This window comes from Capsicum annuum, chromosome 1 (assembly GCF_002878395.1).
Source record: "Capsicum annuum cultivar UCD-10X-F1 chromosome 1, UCD10Xv1.1, whole genome shotgun sequence".
In the NCBI taxonomy this organism is placed as follows: Eukaryota; Viridiplantae; Streptophyta; class Magnoliopsida; order Solanales; family Solanaceae; genus Capsicum; species Capsicum annuum.
The window spans coordinates 95,442,332-95,462,636 of NC_061111.1; the positions used below are offsets into that span (position 1 = coordinate 95,442,332).

The 20,305-nt window shown below is 36.7% G+C and overlaps 1 long non-coding RNA gene across 1 annotated transcript; it reads left to right on the forward strand.

The window, feature by feature from the left end:
• The first annotated feature begins 716 nt into the window (after positions 1–716).
• On the forward strand, positions 717–19,992 carry LOC107877739. Its single transcript, XR_001676489.2, has 4 exons — positions 717–904; positions 1,272–1,323; positions 1,434–1,527; positions 19,741–19,992. It is a non-coding gene; the product is annotated as an uncharacterized LOC107877739 (long non-coding RNA).
• Positions 19,993–20,305: the final 313 nt, after the last annotated feature.

Below are 20,305 nucleotides of genomic sequence, written 5' to 3' on the forward strand. Positions count from 1 at the left end.
TATTTTTTGAACATGTATATGTGATATACATATTTATCTTTTCAAAAATAAAAGTTAGAGATAGAAGAGTAGAAAACGAAAAAAAACAAAAACAAAAATGAAAAAAAAGAAAAAAAAGAGAAGTGAAAAAGAAAAAAAAGGAAGAAAGAGAAATAGAAGTATAAAAATAAAAGAAAAAAGAGACAAAAAAAAATAAAAAAGAAGAAAAAGAAAATAAAAAAATAAAATGATAAAAAATAAGATGAAAAAAAACTAACAAGGAAAAATGTTGAGATATAAGAGAGTGAAAGACATTTTATTTTGAAATTTTGAAGATCATGGAGATAATTATCTTCAAATATGAAAAAGAAAAAAAAAAGAAAACAAAAAGTAAAAAGTTTTAAAAATGAAAACGGAAAAAAAAAGAAGAGAAATAGAAGAGAAAAAATAAAAAAATAAAAATAAAATAAAATAAAAAATAAAATAATAAAAAATAAGATGAAAAAAAGGGAATAAAGATATGACTATATTTGGGGGAGGTAAAATTATGGAGTGAAAATAGAAAAATATAAAGTGATGAGAGTAAAATATGCATTTGCCTAATTAATAAATAAAATAATATTATTCATGTTATAAACTGTAATTTTATAAAATTATTATTATTTATTATAATTATAATCTTTCAGTATGCTATTTTCTCTAATTTTTTAAAAAATCAAAGGTCCAAATAATAGCCTGGCCTGACCCAGCCCAATAGAAAACAAGAACCAAAGAACAACTAAAAGCTCGATATTTACAAATCAGGCAGAAGTGTCTAGAAACTGTAATTGGAAAGTTGACCCTTCAACTTTATCTTCATCATCTCACTCAAATGCAGCTTTCTCAAAATCTCCATGCCTTCTAATGATGAAATGCTCTGAAGAAAGTAATCATCTCTCTCGCCTTAGCTCATTTTCTTAATAATTAGACCTTTACCTCATTGAGTTAGCATAGCTTTCACCTTGGTGTTTTAATTCTCACGAATACAATGAAATCTGTCACTTTAAAGACTTCTTTAACTCTACTAGGGTTGATTTGTTTATAAATGAACAATGGCTATCAAGATCTTTACCTCCTTTAAAAGTGTCAGTATATCTCTTTGATTCTTTGTTCAATTTTCAATGCATCTCCTTGTCAACTAGGCCATGACGGTAAGCCCTGCTTGTAAATGTATTTACATTTTTATGTTTATACTTCTTACCAATTGTGTGCACCAAGACCTAATAAACCCCTATCCTCCTTACCTCCCACAGGCCGAGCTCAAATTGAGCTAATACCAGTGAAAAAAAAAAGCAAGGAAAATAGGTACTTACCTTTCCACCTTTATGTTTAGTTTTTTTCTTTATTATCATCTCCAACATTGACCCCTTGACATGCTTTCCTTATTGCTTCTTTTGATTGTAATTGTTGTGTAGTAAGTTATATCCTGAGAAGTACCCTTCATGCTTACACTCCAACAGATTGAGCTCAAAATTGAGCTGATCACTATTTAAAGTACAAGGATAGCAGGTACATATCTCACCCACAAAATCCTTTAAATTAATGTGAGTAATTGTTCCTTTTGTGTCTTATTCAATCATCTCCTTTTTTGCATTTGTGTTGCCTGCTTGAAACTGGTTTTGTGCTCTTTTGTTACATGTTTATGATTCTCAGTGATGGTCCTGTATGTTGTAGTTAGGATTCTGCATTTTTCTTAACCTCAAGTTTGTATCTGTGCTCTATCCATGTTAATTTTGCCCTTTGCTTCTTGTGGTATATTCGTCATAGATAAATATTAATTCTTTCTATTTATGCAGAAGAGAAAACATGGTTAGTGAAAAAATATGCCAGCTTATTGCCTTCCCTTAGAGTATGAACCTCCTTCACATCCCTATTCCTCATATGTATCCTTACAACAACAACAACAACAAATCCAGTGTATTCCCACACAGTGGGATCTGGGGAGGGTAAAATGTACGCGGTCCATACCACTACCTCCGGAGAGGTAGCAAGGCTGTTTTCGATAGACCCCCGGCTCAGGATGCGCAGTTCATACGTATCCTTATTCTCCTGATTTCAGTGGCAATACTACATGGTACCTCCCAAATCCCATCAATTACTTTCTTGATAGTGAGTGAGTCAGTCTCTAGAGTCAAAAGAGTTAAATTCTGATTGATGTAGTACTCTATCCCATCTCTTAAAGCTATTACTTCATCCCTTACGTTTGTACCATCCTCTAATCTCCTTGCCTCTGCATAAAAAAGTCTTACCAATCCAATTCTAACACAAAAAGCTCCAAAACTTGGTCATGGGTTCCCTTTTGAATTGCACATGTAAGTACCAACATCAGGGGGCTTCCTACTAACAACCTTGCAACTTACTAAAGGAGTACATGATTCCAGGTATTTAACTATCAGTGGCCATTCACCTGGTAAATTCTTCAACCATGGAAATTTGTGCTTGTCAAATAGAAATATGTTTTTGTTTATTTCCAGGTCCATCCCCACAAATGACATCCTTCCACTATGTATAGTTGCATTCGTTCTCCTCCAGATCTACAAATGAATAAACATGGCGATAGCTTTGTACAATAAATTTAGTTTTAGACTGATGTCTGAAGTCTACCACTTGTACACAGTGTCCTTAGTTGTAGAAAGGGTCCCTCTACTCCAGCTGCAGCTGCAAATTTTCTCCAGATTTGGTTAGCAACGAGACATTTAATAAACAAGTATTCCACAGTTTCTTGTTCATTATTTCCACAACATTTACAGATCATCTCATCACACACTTTGATCTTAACAAGAACTTCACCAATAGGGATCATTTTCTTCCATAACCTCCACAAAAAGAAGGAAACTTTAAAAGAAATCCTTTCACCTATAATTGTTTAAATTCCTCATGTACCTCTCTTCCTTGTCTCATCACCTCCCAGACAGATTTAATACTGAATTTACCTGAGGAATAGAGCATGTAACATGGTCTGTCCTATTCTTTTGAATTTTCTTCAACAACTGGCGTTTTTATGATACGTTGACAAACCTCTCCTGGAAACAATGACTCCAAAATATTAGAATCCCATTAACTTTGTGTAAACAACTTGCTTACATCCTTAACTGGATAAACATCACTATTTGTGATGGGTAAATAATAATGCAAAGCTCCCAATTGTGTCTAATTATAATACTAGATATTTGCATGGTGACACTTAGGCTCCCACCGGATCTCCTGATCATTAAAGCTTTTGTCTTCTAACATGCACCTTCCATGTTTCAGACCCACCCTTCCACTCTACCACTTAAGGTCTAAATCTTTGACAATATTTGTTCCATGTGAAGATGGCCCACATTGATTTTTGAGCTCTAAATACCCACCACGACTTGGCAAATAAAGCTTTTGAGATATCAAAAAGGGACCTGAAACCTAAAGCCCCTTCTTCCTTTGAAACACAAATATCTGACCATGCAACCTAATGCTTTCTTTTTCCCATTTTATTAAAATTCCATAGGAATCTAGCAAAAATTCTATGCATATCATGCAAAACACATTTAGGGGAGTTATTGCACACAACGGATAGATTGGAATGCTACTCAAAACATTATTTAAGAATTACTTTACCTCCAAAAGACAGTAATCTCCCTTTACAGGCCTTTAATTTGTTATGCACTTTTTTAATCAGTTTAGAAAAATACACCTTTCTCTTCTTTACATGACCAATAGAACACCCTAAATAAATTAGGCAAAAATTACCTCAGGGAAAACTGTTGAGAATTACTTTAAGTTACTGCACTAGTTTTTAGCAAAATAAGCTATTTAGATTAAAATGAATTTGAATTTTGAATTTTAACTAGGTTGTTCGAGTAGTTGAGAAATTGTATGTTTTTTAATTTGAAATTATGTAGATTTTTTGTTTCAAGTTGGCTATTTAAAGCCCTCTTATTCTTAATAAACTTATTGAAAGCTATTGAAAGTTATTCAATCCATTGAGAGTCATTTTAAACCCCTTTTCGCTGCCCTATCTTTTTTTTTTTTAAAAAACAACAGTGGTATCAAAGAGCTTCATTGATTTTACGGGATCTGTGAATTCTTTCAAAGCGCTACCATATCATTTTTGCCCGTCAGGGCTACCATTTTCAACCTGTGCTTATTTTCAAAGCATAGGGCTATTTTAAACCAAAAAGATGTCAAGCAGTAGTCTCTCATTGAATGCGTAAAAAATTTTCACTAGCAAAAACTACCAAATTTGGTCAGTGAAAATGAAATCATATTTTCAAGCCTATGTTCTGTGGGAAGTTGTAGCGGAAGATACACCGTTACAACCACTCCCTAAAAATCCTACCCTTGCTCAAATTAAATCTCATTCAGGTGAAAAGCTCAAAAAATTCAAAGCCTTAACTGTTATTCAAAATTCAGTTGCGTATTTGATTTTTTCTAAAATCATTGCTTGTGAGATAGTAAATAAAACTTGGGAAAAACTTAAAAAAGAATATCAAGGAAGTGACCGAGTTAGACAAATGCAAATTTTGAATTTGAAAAGGGATTTTGAATCTCTTAGAATGCAAGAGGATGAAACTATTGCTAAGTAATCTGAAAAGATTTCTTTGCCTGTCAGTAAAATCAGGTTGCTTGGCGAGGATTTCAAAGATGACAGAATAGTTGAAAAAATTCTTGTGACAATTCCAGATAAATTCGAGTCTAAAATCTCATCTCTGAAAGAGTTTAAAGATCTCTCTACTATCTCTGTTGAAGAACTAATAAGTGTTCTTCAAGCACAATAGCAAAGAAGAGCCTTTAGAAAAAACAATGTTACTGAAAATGCCTTATATGCACAAAAAAAATAAGGAAAAGGTAATTATCCTCCTTGCAGACACTGCAAAATTAAAACACACTTGGAGAATTTTTGTTGGTGGAGAACTGATGCAATCTGTGGAAATTGCAAACAAGCAGGTCACGTTACAAAAGTGTGCAAGCTTAAAAATAATCCTCAAGCACAATTTGCGGAAGAAGACATTGAGGAGGAACGACTTTTTTAAATTGCAGTAACTAAAGCAAAGGAGGAGTGTTACCTAATAAATCTATTTCATACATTAGATATCCGCACCCCCCTACAATTGGTATCAGAGCCCAGTAATTCAAAAAATACGGAAGCGAGATATACGTTAGAGTTATTGTTAGAGTTAACCTATAAATTATTAAATTAATTATGCGAAGACCATTTAAAAATAGAGAAGCTTTTAGAAAAATTAAAGAATCTTTATTTAGTAATTATTCAGAATATATAAGTCTAAATAAAACAAAAAAAAACCCACAAAGATTAGCCTACTTAATTACATTAATATCTAGTATTGAATCAAAATTAATAATCCATTTAAAATGTAGAAGAATGAAACACATACCACCCAATTATGATAAAATTAGATTTAGATATCTGCCAAGATATTATAAATATAATTTAAAATGAATAAAGTACAACAATACAAAGAATTAAAATAAATTATTTCTGAAAAACGTAAAGAATTAAAAATAAGAATAAAAAGACTACATTATAACATATTTGTCGGAGTTAGTAAAAATTTAATAAATACACAAAAAGATGAAATATCAAAATTGGAATCACAAATAGATAGTTTAGAATATATATATCAACATGAACTATTCACAATAAAATGAACAAAGAAAAATTTATAATAGATGAAAAAATATATGAAAACAACGAAGGATCAAAAATAAAAATAGTATTTTCTAATCTAGGACGAAGATATAAGAAAATAGGTGAACATTTATATCTAATGTTAGAAAAAGAAGAACTAAAATTAGAAGATAAATTAACAGCAATGATAAGAATAGAAAGAGAAAATGAAGAGATAGATAGGAAAAAGAAAATAGAAAAAATAAAACAACAAACTAAGGAAGAAATACGAAAAATAGAAGAAACTAAAAATAGTAGGATTGCTGAATTAGAAAAAGAACTACAAATGTTAAAACAACTGTATGAACAAAGACAAAAAGAAAAAGAAGAAAAAGATAGAGAACAAAAATTACTGAACGAAATAAATCAATTTAAGGAAAAATTGGAAATAAAAAACGAAGAATTAGAAATAAATAATATAGATGTTGAAGAGACAGAGACAGATAATTATGATTCCGAAGATAGTGAAACATATATAGAAATATTAACAAATACAAAAAATTTAGAAATCAATGAAAAACAAAAAGAAATTAATGAAGAAAACTTAGAAAGTACCCACACAGAAATAAATACTCTTGATAAAAAAGAAGATGAAAATATAATACCTAAAACAACAGAAATAAGAAAACCTATATATTATAAGAATAAGTTTAAAAAATATAATGAATATGACAAATGGATACCAAAACAAATAATTAATAAAAATTATAACTTTTTAGACCTAGACTGTGTAATAGATACAGAAAAAACAATACAATTATGGATAGGATATATGACAAAACAATTGTTAGATAATAATATAAATATAACAGATGCACCAGAATGTATAAAAAGAACACTAATAGGATCAGTAAAACTATGGTTTTCAAATTTAACTGAAAATAGCAAAAAAGTATTAAGAACTAATAAACCTATAGAAGGAACAGCATCAACAACAACTAAACTAACCCCTATAGAATTATTAAAAAAATATGAAACAGCTATAAAAGATGAATTTGGTAGTACGACAACAATAATAGAAGAACAAGATGAAGAAAAAGATATAAATAGGAATTTAATGTTAAAATTAGCAATATGTAATATGTGTTATATAGATGAATATACTTGCGCATTTAAAGAATATTATTACAAAGGAGCATATTCTTTAAATGCGCAAGTATAATATCTGCATATTCCTTTAGGAATAACATCTGGTCCTTCGCTGCTTCACAAAAGACTAGAGTGTCATCTGCATATTCCAGATGAGTTATTTTCAGGTTGTTGCTGCCCTGGTGCCGACCTGAAAACCCCTGATCCAAGCTCTTTTCTTAGCCATCTGAATCATATTGCTAAGTCCTTCCATTGCTAGGATGAAAAGGAAGGGAGACAGGGCGTCTCCTTGTCTCAAGCCCCTTTGTGAAGGGAAAAAACCACTGGAAATTCTATTGATTAGTACACTGTGCTAATGCAATATTTCACCCAGTTGATCCATTTAGCTCCAAATCTCATTCTCTGCATCATAAGGATCAAAAAGTTCCAATTCAAGTGGTCGTAGGCCTTTGTATGTCTAGCTTACATAGAATCCCCAACTTTTTGCTTCTTTGTCTGGACTCAACACACTCATTTGCTATCAACACTGCGTCCATGATTTGCCTTCTTTTAGTGAATGTCATTTGTTGTCTGTCCACAAGACTATGTATAGCTTTCTTCGGTCTTTCTGCCATGAGCTTGGCTATGATCTTGTACACCCCTTCTACCAAGCTTATAGGTTTGAAATCTTTGAACTTCATAGCCCCTACTTCCTTAGGTATAGAGCTACAAATGTGGCATTGATGCTCTTCTCGAAGATTTCTTCCTTGTGAAAATTCTGTACTACTGCAACTAGGTCAATGTTGATGGTTTCCCAACCTTGGCTAAAGAAAGCCATAGAAAAAATGTCAGGTCCTGGTGCTTTGTCACCTGCACATGCTTTTATACTCTCCAGAATTTCTTGTTGCCCAAATGGTACGATCAGTAAGCTATTTTTCTCTTCTTCGATCATTGGACAGTTTCTCATGTCAAGATGTGGTCTCCAGTCTTCTGGTTCAGAATATAGCTTCTTATAGTAACTTATTATCTCCTCATGAACCTCTTCTGCTTTTGTCAGGATCACACCTCTTACTTTTAACTTATTTATTGTGTTTTTACTCCTGTGTGCATTGTCAGTTCTATGGAAAAAGCCAGTATTCCTATCCCCTTGCTTTAACCATACCGCCCTGGACCTTTGCCTCCATGCGATTTCTTCCCTATTGGCTATGTATTCAAATTTCATATTCAGAGTTAATCTAGAGGTTATTTCTTCTGCCTCTAAAGCTCTATGTTCCTACGTCTCCTCTAGTTCAATTAGTTGTCTCAACACCTCTTGCTTTTGGGCTCTCAAGTTTCCCGAGATAGTTTTGCTCCACTCTTTCAATTTCCCTTTCAATGCTCTAAGTTTTGTAACCAAGATATAATCTGGTTTCTCGGTGCAATTAAAAGAATCCCACCACCTTTTTACTCTTTCCTTAAAGCCATCCGTCCAACCACCAATTCTCAAACTTGAAATAGGATTTAGTGGTCTCTCTATACTACATTGTAACATTATAGGCGTGTGATCAGAGGTTACTCTAGGCAGTAGATTCTGCCTTATATTTCTGAAATTTGATGCCCATTCTTCAGAGAAAAGTATTCTGTCCAATATGGAAGCTGTTATGTGTCTGTCCCCTTTCTTCCAACTGTGCTTCCCCCTGATAATTCTATGTCCACCAGCTCCATGTCCTCGATGAAATTTGAAAAATCTGTCATGCCTTTGTTGATTCTGCTGCAGTTTTTCTTTTCCGATGGATGTCTAACAGTATTGAAGTCGCCACAAAGGATCCACGGTCCTATAAATAGACCTCTGGCTGCTCCGATTTCCCACCAAGTTTCTTTTTTTTCCTCTCTTTCACTTGGAGCATAGACTCCTATAAGATGCCAACTGAGATCTTGGCACTTCCCTGTGAAGCTGCAGGTTACAGAATACCTCCCCACACTACTAATTTCCCCTACCCACATTCTCTTATCCCACATGATAACTACCACCCCTAGTTCCGCTAGCCTCTAGTTGAGCGTAGTTTACCCACCTATTCCCCCATACTTCTTTGACTATGTCTGTGATTTCTCCTTCCACTTTTGTCTCCTGAAAGCATACCACATCTGCATCCCAGGTTTTCAAGATATTTTTTATTACTACCCTTTTCCTAGCACAATTCATCCCCCTTATGTTCCAGGATACTATATTTAGTTTCGTCGATCTTTTATGGCCAGATATCCCCTTTTACTTTTAGTGCCAAAACTCATGAACTTAGTGTCCAACTCTAGACCTTTCAGCTTATTTACCCCTTTTTTTAGTTACTGATTGTACCCCTTTTATTACTTTATTTTCCTGCTTATTGTTGTCTATCTTCATGAAGAGTTTTGTTGCTTTCTCCTCACAACCTCTAAAATCAACCCCAAATTCTGCACTCAAACTGATTATATGCTGTCTAATCCAGCTTGGCGAACTCCTTGATTGAGTAATGTCTTCTGTTGGTGGTTGTATCATCAAAAGAATGACATCTTCGGAGGTATAACTGCTAGTTTCTCCCTGCATGTCTAGATATGTTAGTTGTGTTGCCTGCCTCTCTGATTCTATTACTTCTACTATACCTATAACTGTTTCTGCTTCCATCAATACCCCTTCGTTTTGATCACTTTGAAGAAAATATTTTTCATCTCTCCTGGTTTCCCAGCTTCTCAGAGCTATTGTGTGTAGAGATTTGCATCAAATTGGCCATGATCTCAATATTAATTATACCTATCTCTTGGGCTTCAGATCTGTGATTATTTTGCTTCTTTTTTATTGGGCCTAAAATGTCTGGGCCCATAGAACCCTTCTATTGATTTTGCCAGCAGTAGAACATAGTGGCCCTTTCTCTTTTAAATTAGACTCACGTGTCTTCCAATTTGAATTTTCGCCAGCTGTTGAAGTCCCCTCGTGGTCTTCTCTGTGGACTAATGATCCTTCACTATAGTGGGTACAAAACTCTTATTACCCGCTGGTCCAATTTGGTCTTCCTCTCTCTTCTCCTCCTTCCTGACGGTCACCGGAATTTCTCACCAGATCAGAATCTGGTAGACATAGCCTTCACCGGATATCTCTATTTCCCTCGACAACGTCCTCCTGTCTCCCTTTACCTTGATACGGGCCCAGTGTAGGTGGTTTTTTAGTGTTGTTTCTTCTTTAGTCTCGACAAAACCTCCACACTGGTCTCCGATTTGCTTGAAGATTTTCTAGGACCATATGCTCAGAGGTAGTCCTAGAACTCTTATCCACACCCAATCTCTCGTCACTTCTTTCGGCCAGCACCCTGTAGTTGGTCTCCACCATTCAAGGCTTAGATTCATCTTCTTCTAGAACCAGAACCCTACCATGACGTGCTCTGCTGCAACTCTTGATGGAAGTTCGAACAAAAACTGTCCATCGTTCATCGCAAAGACACCGACCCCAATGGCTGATTTCCATGTGTTGCATGGCCATCTTCTTACATCATTTAGAGTAGGGATCTCCGGTAGAGAATTGTGAAATTTTCCGACAATGCATCTATTCAATAAATCTGCCTTCGATGTCATTGCTTCATTCAGTACCCTTATACGAGTGCCTGCTGCTTGCACCTGTGCCTTCTTCATGGATTCCGTCGTCTATCTAGTACATTTGAATGCCTCTCTGAAGGAGATATCCATATGCCTTCCGGTGTTCCTTTGTGATTTCTACTCTGTTGTTGGCTCATATATGAGCTTCGCTATTTTATGAGTGATGTTTCCCCATCCCTCTTTGTACGATGTTTCCGGTGTAATAATGACAGATTTGTTCTGTCCTTGAATAGCAATAAAACTGACATATCGGCCATTTTCATTGTATTTAAGAGAACAATAAAATTCTGAAAAGCGACCCTTTAAATTCCATTTCTTAATTATGTTCCCCTGTACCTTCGATGCTTCAATGAATACAGAGACCAACCATCTCAGAACTTTAATGCTTATCTTCACCCTCCTCATTAAGTTCCTACCTCGCTCTATCCAATCATACCATATGTCTGTACCTTCTTTGCACCTAGTGATTTCATACGATTTGAAACCTGCGTTGTAGTATATGCTACTATCTCCCAGTGATATAATTCCAGCCATAGTCGCTTGAGTGGCCAGAGCAGCTGGAGAATTTCTCCCCTAGAAAGTGGAAAAAATTCAGAAAGGACTAAACCTGGCAACGATATGGCATTTTATTTGATGTGAATTTCTTTTTCTCAACTCAAGAGACCAATCTTGCAATCATCTTAAATACTATATTATTTAGGCATCAAAATCCTCAGCTCCTCCTTTTTAGGCCAACCATATGAGAATTTGCCGATCACAACATATTATAAATTCTCCATGGTAATCATGCATTTGACTTCATCCTCCGTCCATGTAATTCTTGGCACTCGATTGTTGTGTGTAGCTTTCTTGATAAGGGATGGGATCCACATGTGGTTTTATAGAATTCTTTGTAAATTAATACTTGATGGCTTCAATAAATCTGCATTTTTGCCCACTTGTGATGCTAAAGATTCATTCACGTTAGGTTGTTTAGGAACATTAGGCAAACTAGGCCCTTTATCAGTGGTGTTGTTTACTTTTTTTTGAATTATTATCATTGGAAAATGTTGTCCCTGAAGGTAAAATAGGAAAATCGGAGTGTGGAGAAAGAGGGGAGGCCAGCTAGCTAACTAATTTGATTGGCCAGTGGATGGAATGGCGATGATCATATGATGGGGTGGTGGCTAGGGTTTGCATAAGAGAAAAGATACAGAATGTCTCCATTTCACCAAGGATATACTAAAATAGCAAACAACTGAATGTTTTTATTAAATTCCATAACCATTGAAAAAATAACGTTGTTTCTTCATGATGAATATAGTCCCTTCTCTTCCATATATGCCACACAACCATAGCTGGAATTGGTTTGAAAAAAGGCTTTAGTTTTGGAACACGGTTTGCCAGCCACCACTTAAGTATATATCTTTCAATTGAATGAAAGGACCATGAAGTCCTGTAATATTAGCCACCAATTACCAAATCCTTTTAAAATCAGGGCATTCCATAAGCAAAAATGTTCAAATATCTATATTTCACCCCATCGACAATCTTTATTTTAATCAAAACCTCACCAATAGGAATTATCTTTTTACAAACTTCCCAAAATAGAAAAAAGATCTTAAGATGGTAGGTTGTTGATCCAAATATTAGCAAAAAACTCGATTTCTCCTTCTCCTCTCTTACTAAATTCCAGGAACTTCCAACAGAGAATTTGCCATTACTATTCAATCTCCACCATGATTTATCCTATTCTTTAGAGCCTTCTATCACTTGTAGCTTGTTCACAACATGATGCAGATATCCTCTAGAAGTAACTGATGTAACAAAGGCTCATTCCATCCTCCTTGCAACATAAGATTTTGTACATCCTCAAAGCCTTATTGTCGCACATTAGAAATAGGTAAAACATAAAACAAAGCACCCGTCTTAGACCAGTTATCATAACAAGTACTAGCATGACCATTTCGAGGTTCCCACCATATTTCTTGATCAAAATATTCCCTAGCTTCCAGCATGTATTTCAATGTTTCCAAACCTCCTTTCCAATCCACAATTTGTGGTCTATGCATCTTACAATATATGATCTACATAAAATTTTCCCATAAAGACTTCTTGGTCCTGAAATTCCACAACAATTTTGCAAACAATGCCTTTACTACATCAAATAGGGATCTAAAACAAAGACCCTTTCTTCTTTTGGACAACGGACCCTAGACCAACCTACCCAATGCCTATATTTTGTTGTTTCCTTAAAGTTCTAAAGGAATCTAGCAAAGATTCTATGAAGATCATGAATTACACACCTGGGTGGGGGGTGATGGCAAATAATAAATATATAGGGATACTTTAGAACACACTATTTATCATAACAACTTTTCCTCCAAAAGATAATAATTTACCTTTTCGAGCATGTAGTTTATTCTGAACCTTATTCACTAGTTTAGTAAATTGAATTTTCCTTTTCTTGGCATGCCTAATTAGGTAGCCAAGGTAAGTTAAAGTAAACTTCCCTTTGCTAAAACCAGTAATATCCTCTACTAGTTGAGGAGTTGCATGAGCAGTTTTACTAAAAATAAAGAAGGAACTTTTTTTTATTAATTTTCTGACCTGATTACTTCTCATAAACTTGTATTGTCTCCATAATTAGTTGTAAAGTCCTTTTTTCGGCAACACAAAAGATGATAGTGCCATCATCATAAGCTACGTAGTTTATGTTGTCACTTCGTTTAGGCATTCCAAATCTTTTAAATTCCTTGTTATAAAACAAGTTATTAAGGGATTTAGAAATTACCTCTACAGAAAGAATAAATATGACCATGACCTGAAACCCGTCCATGTCATATAGGAACCTCAAGCCCACATGAGCCAAAAAGTCACGCTGATAACCCAACCTAATCATCACATCAATCACAAGGGTCGGGTAAATCTCAACCATATAATAAGATAGTGGAAAACATACTACAAGTCTTAACTTAAACATGTCTAAGCACTTCATTAGATTCATCAACCTAACCAATATTCCTAAGTCCACAGTCATCCACAATACCTCTATACAAATCGATGTTTAGAAATGTATATGTTGGGACAAGCCCCCGACCATAGCCAAACTAAGTCAAAATAAGACTAAGCCTGAAGATAGGAGACTAAGAATAAATGTCTTCCAAAGTAAAGAAGCTCACCACTCCAAAGTTAATGCACTAACCGCTTCAATAACCTAATCACTATGCAAGAAGAGAAGATGATGCTTCGGCCCCTATGTCGCGTGTGGATATAGCATCTGGAGACGGTTAGTGGTTGGTAATCGTTCACAGTTTCGCTCGAAATCTTCAATTTCATCTTCGTCCTCAGCTAGTGCTCCAGTGCCAAAATTCAGAGATGTTAATAAAGATAGGACACTAGGACTTAAACCTTAGGGTAGTGTTAGGAGTGCCCGAACAAATCCTCTTTTCCAGAAGTGGCAGAAACCATCAGGGTGTATACAGAGCTGGCAGTGATGTATGTTTAAGATTTGGTAAGCCAGGTTAGAGAGTGTCCTCATGTGGGTTCGCAAAGTCAGCATAACAATCCCTCAGCTTAGTCCGGTTGCCCGAATCAACAAGATGCTGCTTCCAGTGCCACTAGTCGGCAGCGCCCAAGCAGACTCTATGCACTTCATTCCTGACAAGATCAGGAAAGTTCTCCTGATGTGGTCACTGGTACGTTACAAGTTTATCATTTACATGTTTATGCTTTGCTAGATCCAGGAACTTCTTTGTCCTTCGTAATTCCTTATATAGCTATTGACTTCGGAGTCAGTCACGAAATCCTAGCAGAGCCCTTATCAGTCTCTATCCCAGTGGGTAAATCTATCATAGCTCGATGGGTATATAGGAATTGTCCGGTTATGGTATCTCAGAAAGTTACATCAGCAGACTTAGTAGAGCTAGAAAAGACAGATTTTGATGTCATCATTGGCATGGATTGGCTTCATTCATGCTATGCTTCAGTTGGCTGCAGAAATAGAATTGTCTATTTTTAGTTTTCGAATAAACCTGTCCTTGAATAGAGGGGTAGTACTTCAACACTTAGGGCTCAGCTTGTTTCCTACCTAAGAGCGGGGAAAATGATATCCAAGGGATGTGTCTACCATCTTGTTCGAGTTAAGGATTCTAGTTCTGAGACTCCTAGTCTTGAGTCAGGTTCAGTAGCATGTGAATTTCCAGATGTGTTTTTCGAATATCTTTTCGGAGTCCCTCCCGAGAGGAAAATTAACTTTGGAATAGACCTCATTCCTGATACTCAGCCATCTCTATTTTGCCATACAGAATGGCTCCAGCAGAACTCAAAGAGTTAAAAGAACAGCTGAAGGATCTCCTAGATAAGGGATTCATCAGACCCGGCGTATCCTCTTGGGGTGCACCAGTTCTATTCATGCGTAAGAAAGATGGTTCTCTCAGAATGTGTATTGACTATCGTCAGTTGAACAAAGTCACAGTCAAGAACAAGTATCCACTTCCCATAATCGATGACTTGTTTGACCAACTCCAGGGTGCTAGCTAATTTTCTAAGATAGACCTCAGATTAGGCAATCATCAGCTTAGAGTCAGAGAAGATGACATTCCAAAAACAACTTTCAAAACTCGGTATGGGCACTTCAAATTCTTAGTCATGTTATTTGGTCTTACCAATGCCCAAAAATTTTCATGGACTTGATGAATCGTGTGTTCAAGCAGTACTTGGACCTGTTCGTCATAGTCTTCATTGATGACATTCTTGTCTACTCCCGAACATGATCATGCAAACCATCTCAAAATAGTGTTACAGACCCTCAGAGCCCATCGGTTGTTCGCCAAATTCAGTAAATGTGAATTTTTGCTAAGGTCAGTAGTTTTCCTTGGTTATATCATTTCCGGTGATGGCATTAGAGTTGACCCTTAAAAAACCAAAGCAGTGAGAAACTGGCTCAAACCAATCTCTCCATCAGATATCAAGAGTTTCTTGGGTTTGGCTGGCTATTACCGACGGTTTGTGGAAGGGTTTTCATCTATTGCATCCCCCATGTCTAGATTGACTCAGATGAAAGTCAAGTTCCGGTGGTAAGATTCTTGTGAGAAGAGTTTTCAAGAGTTGAAGACTCGACTCACTACAACCTTAGTTTTGACTTTACCAGATGGTTCAGACGGGTTTGTGGTATATTATGATGCTTCCAAAGTTGGTTTAGGGTGTGTTTTAATGTAAAGAGGTAAGGTCATAGCCTATGCCTCTAGACAGCTTAAGCCCCATGAAAAGAACTATCCCACTCATGATCTTGAGTTTGCAGCTATAATGTTTGCCTTGATTTGGAGACATTATTTGTATGGAGTACATGTTGATGTGTTCACAAATCAGAAGAGCCTGCAGTATGTGTTTTCTCAGAAAGACTTGAACCTACGTCAGAGAAGGTGGTTAGAGTTGTTGAAAGACTACGACATGAGTGTTCTGTTTCATTCGGGCAAGGCCAATGTAGTTGCTTATGCTCTCAGTAGGATGTCTATGGGTAGTGTTGCTCACGTGGAGGATGGTAAGAAGAAGTTAGTTCAAGAAGTTCATTAGCTTGCCCGTCTAGGTGTTCGCTTAGTCGATTCAGCAAAGGGTAGCGTATGGGTACAAAATAGTTCAAAATCATCTCTGGTTTTCGAAGTAAAAGAAAAGCAGGACAGGGATCCCAATTTAGTTAAACTAAAAGAGTCATTCAGAGATCAAAAAGTAGAGGTTTTCTCCCAAGGGGGAGATGGTGTGTTACGCTGCCAAGGTAGACTATGTGTGACGTGTGGATAGTGTGCGAAAGAAATTCTTGCAGAGACGCATAGTGTGCGCCACTCGATTCACCCAGGGGCCACCAAGATGTACTGCAACTTGCGGGAAGTCTATTGGTGGAGTGGGATGAAGAGAGACATTGCATAATTTGTAGCTAAGTGCCGGACATGTCTGCGGGTTAAGTTCGAGCATCAGAAGTCTAGTGGAGCTATGCAAGAGTTCAGTATTCCCACTTCCCACTTGGAAGTGGGAGGAAGTGAACATGGATTGTGATGGGCCTGCCCCGTACTCGTCGCCAACATGTTTTGATTTAGGTCATTATAGATTGGATGTCCAAACTAACTCAGTTCTTACCAGTTCATACCTCTTATTCAATCGAGGATTATGCCATGCTTTATGTCAGAGAGTTGGTCAAATTGTACGGAGTTTCGTTGTCCATTATTTCAGCCCTCACGTAGTTCACCTCATTTTTGGAAAGCCTTCTAGAAGGGTCTTGGTACCCAAGTTCACCTCAGTACAGCCTTCCACCCTCAGACAAATGGTCAAGCAGAACAGACCATTCAGACCCTAGAAGATATGTTAAGAGTGTGTACCATTGACTTTAGAGGTAGTTGTGATGACCACTTTCCTTTAATTGAGTTCGCATATAACAACAACTATCACTCCAGCATTCAGATGGCTCCATCTGAGGCGCTCTATGGGAGGAGATGTAGCTCTCTCATTGGTTGGTTTGAAGTGGGTGAGGCCGCAGTGGTAGGGCCTGTCTTGGTATTTGATGCTTTAGAAAAAGTTCAGTTGGTCAGGGAAAGACTTAAGACAGCTCAGAGCTGACAGAAATTGTATGCAGATGTGCGAAAAAAAGATCTAGGGTTTGAGATTGGTGATTATGTGTATTTGAAAATCTCGCCTATGAAGGGAGTGAAGAGGTTTGGCAAGAAGGGGAAACTCAGTCCCCGATATGTCGGTCCTTATCGAATCTTCAACTGTTTCAGAATGGTATCTTACGAGCTTGAGTTGCCTTCAGACCTAACTTCAGTATATTCAGTGTTTCATGTCTCCTTGCTAAAGAAATGCATAGGTGACCTAGTAGCTATAGTCTCTATAGAGGGTATAGATATTCAAAACAGTCTTTCTTATGAAGAAATCCCAGTCGAAATCCTCAATCATCAGGTTCGCGGACTGAGGAACAAAGAAGTTCCTCTAGTCAAAGTTCTTTGTCAAAATTATTCCCTCGAGGGAGCTACTTGGGAAGAAGAAGCAGTAATACGGACCAAGTATCCTCACCTTTTTTCCACAAACTCAGACTCAACTCAAGGTAACAGTCTTCCTTGAATTTACTCAATTCCATGTTCAGATTTTCTTTACGAATTTGATATCAGTTCCGTTGCATAACATGCTCATATCATGCATACCTTCATGAAACAACCCAGTCATGTGTCATGTCAACAGAATTCAGTCATGCTTCAGTTATGCATGTTCAATATGAAAATTCAATACAACAGTAGTTTTAGTCATGTAATCATGCTTCAGTTGTACATGTTTAGTATGTAAGCTCAGTCTATCAGCAATCTCAGTTCAGTCAGTCTCATTTGAATGTTCCCAAAAGGGAGATATTGTAAGACCACAAATCCTAGTCATTTCTATCCTAAACAGCATGCCAAAAGAGGCCCCAGGCTTAGAAAATTTCATCCAAGTGTCAAGACTTAGAATCATTTTAGCCTTCAAAATTGGAGGGCCTTATTTTCAACCTTCCCGACCTTAGTATGTTAATTTTCATATTGATTCATGATCAGGGTCACTTGTAGGTCACCTCAGGTGAGTTTCAAATTTTTCGGATTTGTGTAAGGGTGAGTTTGGATGTCCAAAACAAGAAGGGGTCGTGATAGGCCCATGTCGCGAGGGCCAATTGACCCAGCTTACCCAGCTCAGGGTCGCGCCGCGAGGGCTTCTAGACCCGAGTAGCTGTCGCATCGAAATGGTTGCTTGACCCAAGTAGGGGTCGCGACGCGGTGGAGGCCCCGTCTAGCATTACTTTATCTGGGTTTGTGGGGGGCAAATGGGTTATTTTTTCCAACCTTATTCAGCCTTAACACAAAATTAATCATCGGGCAAACCCTTATTCTTTATTCATAAACTCTCTCAAGAACAAGCCCTAGCTTCATCAGGTTCAAAAATCAAGTCCCAAGAACTCACCCCAATCTTTACAAAATTAACAATCAAGGTATGTTAGGTATTCATCCAAGGGTTTCCTTTCACCCTTGGAGTTCAAGAACCTCTTTTAAAATCATAAGTTGACTGCTTCCATGAATTTCTTGTTGAATTTGATTGTATTCAAGATTATGATGTTATTTGGGTTTCTAATCTATGTTTTATGACAAGATTCATATGAAGTAATTAACCTATGTGTGGTGTTATGCGGATTTATGTTTAAAGTCCCCTTATAATTGTGAGTTGGAATTGTAATCATGATGCTTACATTGTTTATTATTATTATTATGTGCATGAATTATGCTCCCAAGTGTTTGATAAAGTGTTCCTGTGAGTTAAAGGATGAAATCATGCCATAATAGTATGTGTAAGAGTTTATGCCATGCAAGTGTTTGATAAAATGCCTCAATGAATGCATTGTGACTAAGTGACTAGTTATCATGCTTTTAAGATTGTGCCATGTTTTACTATTAATGCTATCGAGTCCTAGGGTTATTCATACCCGAAACCTAGCTATTTACTTAGAATTTTAGTAGTTTCAGAATAGTCTCAGTTTACCGAATTCAGTGTATTTAGTCAGTTAACAGAACCTAGTGAACTCAGTCCAATTCACTTAAAAGAACCTAGTGAACTCAGTCCAATTCAGATAGACAACACTATTAGTAACAGTTCAGTCAAGCCTACTACAGTCTAGAAATCAGTTCAGTGTCCTTTCAGTTGGGAGTAGGAATCAGCACCGAGCGAATTCAAGGATGGAGGCATTCCTGTCAGTGAAGGGTTTAACCCTTAGTAGCAATCCCTGTGTTATAGAACTACGTAGCCAACGTAGGTTGAGTTATCTTTCTGCCAGATCAGGGTTGATACATCTCGTACGAGTTTTCCTGCCAGTGAGGGTTGACGAAAGGCCTTCCTTCCAGATAGTGTTAACTCACAACTATTGTTAGCATCCCTTGGCAAGGTTCTAACACCCTTCCAACTGGGGTCAAAGGTTGGACCCCAACTCAGTTCATAATCGGGTTATGTCGGTTAGATGAACACTCCCACAGTTACAGTTTTAGTTCCAGACTCGGTATAAAACCTCAGTTCATTTTTAGAATCGGGACTATCAGACACAGTTTCCCAGCTTAGTATGAAACTAAGTTCGGTTCCACAGAATCAGAACTGGTAGAAACAGTCACCCATTTATCAGTAATTCAGTTATCAGTGATCTCAGTTACAGTAAAGCAGATTCACAGTCAGCATTGCATAATCAGTAATTATAGCATTTTCAGATATATACTTTTATTCAGTTATATTCATGTTATTCCGTCAGTTATTGTTCATACATATGAACCCTTGCATATCATCCTACCTCACTTAGCATACCAGTACATTCAAAGTACTGACATGTTTTTTCTTTTGTGCTATGATATCTTATTTCATAGGTTCAAATGCACGGGCTCCTGACCGTACTTATCAGTCCAGACTATTAGCAACAGATTTAGTGGTGAGTCCTCATAGTTCGAGGATAGAGTTATCATTTCAGTATTTCATTTGTGTAGTATATTCAGTAGTCGGAGTTAGTTGGGGACTTGTCCCATCAACTCCATGTTCAGACAGTTGAGTCTTTCAGGCTAGACTATTTCAGAAAGATGTTCAGTTTTCAGTATTTATTTATCAGTATTTGATTTCAGTTATGAACCTTATGGCAGCTTCAGCCTAATTTTTGCATTTTTATAGTGTTATTATTCAGTGTTTGCAGCAGCTACCAGTCACGGGTTAGCTTGTGGTCTTTCAGGATTATGAACTCCATTTGACATCCAGGGTGCAGACATGGGGTGCTACAAATACAGAGAAACTCTTCCGTCCTATCTAGGAACAATGTGGAAGGGATATAGGGGATCCATACTAGGTCTAGGGATTCATTTCCTGATATTTTTGGTGTTCCATCGGTTCCTACTAGTCCTTTTCAGGGTGAGGTGACAAATGCGGAATTTTGTCAATCGATTC